This window comes from Hordeum vulgare, chromosome 5H (genome assembly GCF_904849725.1).
Source record: "Hordeum vulgare subsp. vulgare chromosome 5H, MorexV3_pseudomolecules_assembly, whole genome shotgun sequence".
NCBI lineage: Eukaryota > Viridiplantae > Streptophyta > Magnoliopsida > Poales > Poaceae > Hordeum > Hordeum vulgare.
Window position 1 is genome coordinate 257,632,446 of NC_058522.1, and position 8,217 is coordinate 257,640,662.

Sequence of the window (8,217 nt, forward strand, 5' to 3'; positions counted from 1 at the left end):
AACCTTCTCAAGAGAGGGCCCCGCGAGCGGCCCCTCACGAGGAAGGGTCCTCGCGAGTGACATTTCCACGGGCCTTGACAAGGGGCACTCCAAGGACACCAAATCGCAGTGGGCCCTGGACCACAGGCCGACGGGCATGGGTACCCCTGGTCCCAGAGCCCCAACAGTAGCCCCCGAGCCCGCGGCATTCATAGCTCAGCAGACTGGGGCGAGACATTGTGGGCTCTCATTGCATGTGGTCCCGGTCCAGCATGCACTGTGTGTCGGGACACGGGGCGCCCCACCTTGCCGTAGTGCATCGGTATTAGCCCTGTCCTGCATAAACCAGACACGTGGGGTGGCACTTTCAATACTCTTTTCCACACCATTCTTTCCTTCCTGCACTTCTCCTTCCATGCTAGGGTGCGCCAGATCCAATCTTCAAGCAAGTCACCTCCTCGCCCCCTACGCTGCTTCGGACGACAAATGGCGACCGCCGACGAGCAGGGGAAGGCCGCGGCGCCTCCTGCGAGCGTCGCCCCCACCAGGTCGGTTCTCGTGCCCTCCCATGTTTCAAAGGCGGATGATCTAGGCCTAGTGTTCCCGTTCGTGGCCGGAGATACACACGAATGGGGAGAGACCACCGTGTGGCCGGACTCAGCGGCGTCGAGAAGCTTGGTGAGGTTTGCCTACACTTTGTGCCTCCACAACATTTATGCTGGGCCGGTCCCGTTGTTCTCTGCCTTCTTCTACGCCATCCTATCCCATTACCAGATCCGGGCCGTGCACCTATAGCCCAACTCCGTTCTTCTCTTGGCTATCTTTGCTTTTTACTGTGAGGCTTTCATGGGCGTGAGGCCCTCGATGGGGATCTTTCGTCACTTCTTCAGTGTGTGGTCCACTGCCATGAGCCAGCGCTCCGCGTGCGTCTCCTTTGTCGATGTCGGGGGCGCACAAACCCACTTGAAGGCTGGGAAGAAGGTCAAAGGCTACCGGAACCGCTGAGTATTTATGGACGCGCACCGAGAGAGGTCTTCCTTGACGATCCCCTTAAACCCGCTTGAGCAGACCTCTAGGTGGAGCCATGAGAAGCTCACCGATCCGAGAGCACGGCCATCCTGGACCGAATCGCCTCTCTCGTGGAGGCCCGCATGACAAGGGCGATGATTACCAAGGAGTTCCTGGGGTACCGCTTCATGTCGAGCTATGGGAGTTCACCGCCGATGGCGACCCAATGTGCCTGCACGTAAGCGGCCTGACGCATGACGAGCTGGACGGAGTCTTGGGGGGCCCTATTGGGTCATTGTCCCGAGGATCTCCCTCAGGCTACGCCATCGCTGTACGCGTGCGAGGACATGGCAGAGAGGGTCGTAGTGATGCCCGTCTTCGATGAATGGGGGCTTGCCGGTCTGGTCGAGGGCTCCCCCAGCACGGTTTTGTCCTCAAGCGGGGGAAACAACAACTAGGATTGGGAGGCGACGGAGGGTGAAGAGGAAGAAGCCGACCGGATTCCACCGCCCTACCTCCATCCGTCCTTGCGAGGCCTTGGGGATGACGTAGTTGCTGTCGAGCGGCACAAGATAGTCCCTCCTGAGCCTGTGACCTTCGGAGATAGAGCGAGGCCGGGCTCCAAGATGGTCGAGGGCTCAGGGGCGGGAGCCCCCAACGGGTGCCACGCCTCCCTCGGTGGAGGCCGCATAACCCCGGGCCCCCTCAGGCTGTTGGTGAGGAGGGAGGCCGAGGCGAGCCCGCCAAATATATCGACAAGCGCCCCCACGGCGTTAGCGAGGTGACGTATGAAGTTGGCGGAGATGATCCTCCCGCCACCGAGAAGAAGAGGAAGTGGGCTACCGGTGATGAGTAAGTACCTCGGCCTACCGTTGCACTATTCCTTCGTGACCGGTCTGCTTAGACTGGCTCTTTCCTGGTGTAGGCTCTCAGGCGGTAGCAAGGAAAAGAAGAAGAAGAAGAAAACCTTTGCCGAAGCAAGGGTCGTGAAAGTCTCAAGGGCACCTTCATCTCTCGACCGAGGCCTCACCAGGCGAGGAGGCAGCCCGAACATGTCAGGTGCTGCACTCGGGCGCGTGGGCGACGCTACATCTTTGGGCACATCCACCACACGACGGGGAGACGTTATTGTCGGGGCTGCGGTGGTTGAGATACTGATGCCATTGGCAGAGCCCCCGATGCTAACTGACGGGGTCGCGACCTCTACCAGGACCCTAAAAGCGGGGACGGATGCCCTCGTGGGCATGCTGCAGAGGTCCAGAGCATGGGGAGGCCGACAACCCTCCAGCGCCTTAGGCAGAAGAGGTTGAGGCTACTCCGGCTGCGACAGCGTGCAACGCCGGGGCGACAGTGGCTTCGGAGGCAGCCGCCCTGCTGGGCTCAGATAGGATGCTCCGGCACGGGGCTCTTACCGACGTGCCAAACTTGCTCTCCCGTCTCGAGGCGGATTTTTGGGATGCCAAGGCGCTTCTCGTCGCGGAGCGCATGAGGTTGGCCGAGGGGTGGAGCCAACTTAATGCCTCCGCTAAGGTGTCCTTGAGCGAATGTCAGTATCAAAACCGATAGATCTCGAGTAGGGGGTCCCGAATAGTAGACCGTGGATCGATGGGTTGCACGAGAGAGGGGAGACAATATTTACCCAGGTTCGGGCCCTCTTGAGGAGGTAAAACCCTACGTCCTGCTTGATTATATTGATGTGTAACAATGATTACAGAGTCGATCTACCTCGAGATCATATGAGCTAAACCCTAGATGAGATAAACTACCTATATGCATAAGAACCTCAGGGTTATATAGACACCCGGGTTTCCTAGGGTTACATGTTGCTGACCTCAGCCGGGGACAGATGGGCCGATCTGGCCCTCTTGACTTGGAGTGCACGCCTAGTCTTTGGAGCATTCCATTGATCATAAAGTTGTCAGACAATTCGGTCTTCAATGACACGACACATATGGTCGGACCATAAGGGATAACCCGACCACCCGAGGACCCCTTAATCCAGAACTTCCTTAGTAGCCCCCGAGCTGGCCTCCAACACTGATGTGTATGGTTTTCGTCAGCCGGACAATTAGAATAGTTGGCTTACACGATGAGTTCCCCTTATGTTCGGATTACATCGGTTTAGTCGCTCCGATGATATCATGCTTTTAAAAGAGTAGTCATTACATCTAAAGGCTTTAAAAGCCCAGAGGTGAATAATCCCTTATCTAGCAACCCTTCTGACTAAAAGTTGCAATAACGAATTACGAAAAAACACGAACTGTGTCTCGAGGCCACTTCCCTTGGGCACATCCTATCAAGAAAGAAATCGTGTTCTGCATTTAAGGGGATTCGAATAATGACCCGGGCCTTCCCATGCATGCTCAACGGTGCGGTTGTTTCAGGAAATGGCCGAGCCAGCGACGCAGTAAGCAGAAACCGTTGGGTTTATGGACTCCCATAAAAAGGGAAAATATACAAAGCCCACCACAGGCATTCCAAACCCGACTCCCCTTTCTTCCAAGCTCGAGTGCCCAGATCCATTTCATCTCCCACCGTTTCCAACTGTCCCCCTTCCCAAGCTCAGCAATGGTTGGCTCGGGCTCTCAGGGCAAGTGGGAGATCTCCAAGGTCCCTGATGGGGACATTTAGGAGCTTAAGAACTATGGTTACCTTGCAACCGACATTGCCCACCAAGCTCCGGAGAAGGGCCAGGTGGTACCTACACCAAGGCGTGGTGAGCGGCTGGTGTTCGTCCCCCACTTCATCTGGGAGTACGCTTCGCGCTCCACTCCTTTGTGAGGGGCTTGATGTTCTACTACGGGTTAGATTTCCATGATCTTCCCCTGAATTCTGTCATGCACATCTCCACCTTCATTACTGTTTGTGAGGCCTTCCTGCGGGTTCACCCGTATTTCGGCCTCTGGCTCAAAACCTTCAACATTAAGCTGAAGTCAATCAGCAGCCAGCACGCCGAGTGTGGTGGGGCCGTGATATGCAAGCTTTGCCGTGTGCCATGGCCGGAGAGCACCTTGATTGACACCGTTAAGGGCTGGTAGAAGGAGTGGTTCTACATCGCGGAGCCACGAGAAACAAACTGGGCAGTGCCACACGCATTCACGTGTGGACACCCCATGAGGCTAACCTAGTGGGTTAGTAAAGGGCTAGACTTGGGCTCACCTTCGGATGTGAAGTTGTTGCAGAAGCACATTAGGCAGATGGTGGCGACAAACATCAAGCTGATCTACGTGGTCCACGTCATGATCCATCACCTCATCCTTCCCTAACAGCGTCGGGATAACCCATTGTGGGCCTACAAGCCCAGCGACCCCTGGGTAGTGTAGGAGTTCTACCGCACCACCACGAGAACCTATGGCAGATACTGCTCAAGCCCTAGTGGGAGTGTGTGGCCGAGGACGAAGACACTGGCTTGGACGCCAAGACCCCCACTTTGGAGGTCTGTTCGAGCTCTTATACCTACTTAGAGTTCCAATTTTACCGAGGGTCTTACTATTTCTCATTTCGTCCCTGCAGGATTGGTTGGACAAGGCCGAAAACATAGACGCCCCAGCTCCCGTGCCCGAGGAACCCTGGTTAGCATTGCCGAGCTTGATGCTGGTAGTGGCATTGTACACGATGCGAGAGAATAAGAATAAGGAGACCCGCGGGGGGTCTCCGTTCGAGGGGTCCTCCGGATAGCAAGTCCGGGGACACCAATGCCTCCTCCACCTACTAGGGGGAGGATGCAGAAGATGAGGAGGAGAAGGAGTCCCTCTAGACGAGGAAGAGGGAAGCGCTAGACCTTTCAAGAGCAAGGTCTCCCTACTCGGCACAAGCCGAGACTCCGATGATGAGCTTGGAGGCTTTGAGACGGTTCCTGCTGAATCCCTAGGATCAAGCCCCCGGCCCAAAGGTATGGAATACAATCCTTTATTTAGCGGAATTATACCGGGTTTTCGTTAATAATGAGAAACGAGTTGTTCTTGTTGCAGCCCCGTCCGAGACCTTCCAATGGACCAGGTCTTAGTGGGGTTTCGCTGCCCGCTGAGTTGGCGGAGAGCAAGAATGCGTCCTGCAATAACCTTCTCCAGGCCTCGGATGGGGCGACCGAGGTGATATCCCATCAGGCCTCACCGACCAGAGACGAGGTGGTGATGGCCTAGGTGGATACATTCAACGCCGAGGACCGGGAGGTCCCGGCCGAAGTTGGTACACCAGCCTCAGTAGAAGGGGAGGTCCTCGCCGAGGTCCACACCTCGGTTACCGGGACCCAAGAGGTTGGTTCCCTCCCTGCAAGCGGAGAGGGGAACCGAATTCCCTGTGAGCTTTGCCCGGAGAAAATTTAGGGAGCTTTGGTATTCCGGGGTCTTTGGCGCCACCTTCAGCGTCGCCCATAATGGAGCAGGCTGCGGCTGGGTGGCCGACCATGATGGAGAATGCTTTGGCCAACTCTTCCATCGCCAATGAACATCGCACCTTATGGGTGCGGTTCTGTACAATATTCAGTTCGTTAATAGCGGACTGAGCGAAGCCTTCAATGGCTTGCCGACGGGCTTTAAGGTAAGCCGGGTAATTTTTTCAGTTTATTTATAAGGTTTTATATGCCTTTATGGGTATAACAGCCCCCGAGCCATGGGTAAGTTTGACAAGCTTATTCTGGCTCAAATAACTCCTGGGGATAAAGAAAAATAATCTCGAGACTTCACAATTATAACGGCTCATTAGAGTAATTCCGATCGAGTGTCTCACGTTCCCATAACTTGGAGTCCTTTTAATTCATATTCTTTTCGTGCAGACCTCATCCTTCGCCGCCCATGCCAATGCTCTTGAGATTGCCGAGATGAACCAGAAACTCAAGGTTTTCGATGAAGAGCTCACCCGTGTAAATGACTGGCTCGACAAAAGGTTGGGTAAGTTTTAATAAGTGATGTTAAAATCCTTATTGTCTTTAGTAGAAAAGGACCATCATGGCTTTAATATCTCACCCCGTGATATCGATTTGGTCAGCAGCCCAGGACCAATAGTTTGAAATGCTCAAGGCTGAGTTGGATAAGGTCAAGCAGGAGGCCACTGCTCACAAGTTGGTGGTCGAATAGGTAGTTTCCCAGTTGAGCTCCCTCAAGGTTGACAGCAGAAAGCATGAGGCCAGGGTGGCGGAGATTCAACAGGAGTTGCAAGAGGCCAGCTCTAAGTGTGAAGCCTTGGAGCAGAAATCCCGGGATCAGATGATCGAGCTCTCTAAGCTTTCCACCGAGCTCAAATCAGAGCGGATGGACCGGAGGTTCTTTGAAGAAGAGGTGCGCCAGGCCAAGCTGATGGCAAACGGTAAGACATACTTATTGCAATGTGCCTTTGGTGGAAACAGTTATGCCTTTCTTACGCGGATGTGGCATTCCTTAGGCGCCTTCACGGACCTCCCGTGGAGTGTGGCAGAAGCGACCAAGCACTACGCGACCCATGACGGGGATGTCGAGCAGAGGATTTTTTGGGCTCAGTTTCAGACTCCTGAGCCTAACCCTAGTCTAAGCTATCAGATGAAATAGCCCATGGAGCTGCATAGGATGGCGGAGCCGACCATGAAGGATCCCTGTGTCCAGTTGTGGCCTACCAAGTCTCTGCCGAGCAGCTACTTCTGCTTGGTGCATAAGTTGGTCGATGTCGTGCCCCGGATAGAGGTCCTGTAGTGCTCCGTGTGCATAGAAGGAGCTCAGATGGCTTTTGCGATGGCCATGGTGCACTTTCTAGGGGTGAAGCCCCTTACGATGGCAACTGCCCCCCGCCTGCCGGGAAGGAGCACAAATGTCCCGAGCTGTATTTTCCGTTCGCAATGGAGGGTCCTCGGGTTATAGAAGCTCAATGCTCAAAATAAGTACTCTTTGAGTGAATTTATTGTCGTCTGCCTCCGAACAATTTATTTTTATGATGCTACTCTTGAATGAGATGCACTTTTGTATTCTTTTGACTCCGACTTTTGGTCATTTAATATAAAAGTTACCAATCGTCGGCTTCAGGTCCCAGGTAGAGACTACTTGGGGTGTTTCAACGTCCGTACTAATACCCTTAGCCGATGTATCAGTTTCTGAAGGTCGTAGTATGCGAAGGAAACGAGGTAATCAGACTATGCAGATTTATCGCTTTCACTAAGCCTTAGGAGTTTTAATTCGGGGGCTGATCGGAAGCCCCCGACTTTTTGTGGTAATCAGATAAACCAAATATCAAAATAGCTACCACAGGGTCTGTAAAGGTGTGAACCTCCCGTATAACATGAAATGACCTCAAACGGTTTTTTTATTTGAGCTCTAGTTGCAGACCAGTTCTCTCCTATTATGACGACCAGTTTTTGGCTTTCTCCACGTAGGTATTCTTAGCCAGACTAGGTGGTAATACAATAGTAGTGGTTCTCCCTTTACCCCTTAGTCGATCTAGCGGAACATAATGAGGAAAGCACAGGAGCGGGGCAACCCAACTATAGACCCAAGACATAATTCGGAACCGATGCATATAGAGCAGAATCCCAGAAACCTGACACTTATTAAAAAGTAGTGGGGGCATAGTGCTCTGGGAGGTATAATCATCCAAGCCCCCGGACTATTGGTCGATGGCACTTAGCATATGTAAAATAAGTTTGATTTGTCACCTCCGATGAGTATGAAACACATGCATACAAAGATATTGTAAAATAGTCTATAAATAATGTGTGCGAGGAATTTTTATAACTCGTGGCACCAACACGGCTATTATAGGTAACTATTGTTTGTTGAGATACATATTTTTAGAGCAACTATTTCCCTATGGCCTTCCATGGGCTGCTTGACGTCCGCCCTGCTTTCGGTTGCACTATGTCTATTACTCTTTTTAGAGGTGTGTGTGGGGGGGTACTATCCTTTAAAGGAAGTTGTTGTCAGCAGGCGGACCTTGAGTAGATGGTCTTGAGAAGCTGCTGATGATGCGGAGGAGCTGGACGCTTGGGGAATTCTTCATGATACCCCATTTTTGCTCGTAGAGATGTTTGGACCATGGCTCAGTCGAGCCGAACACATGACCCTTGGTGGTTGGATCCCACGGCTACCCATGGAATTTGAAGAATGAAATTGTGTCTATGCGGGACATACCTTGAAGGTGTTCGGGCTGTGCCGTGGGAGGCTTATACCTATTTACTCTGAGCCGAAGAAGTCTTCAGTAGATCTGATTGAGCTCTGGCTCGCTTGCCACGCCTTGGTTACCGGCATGTGGCTTGATGCTTCTCTGTCA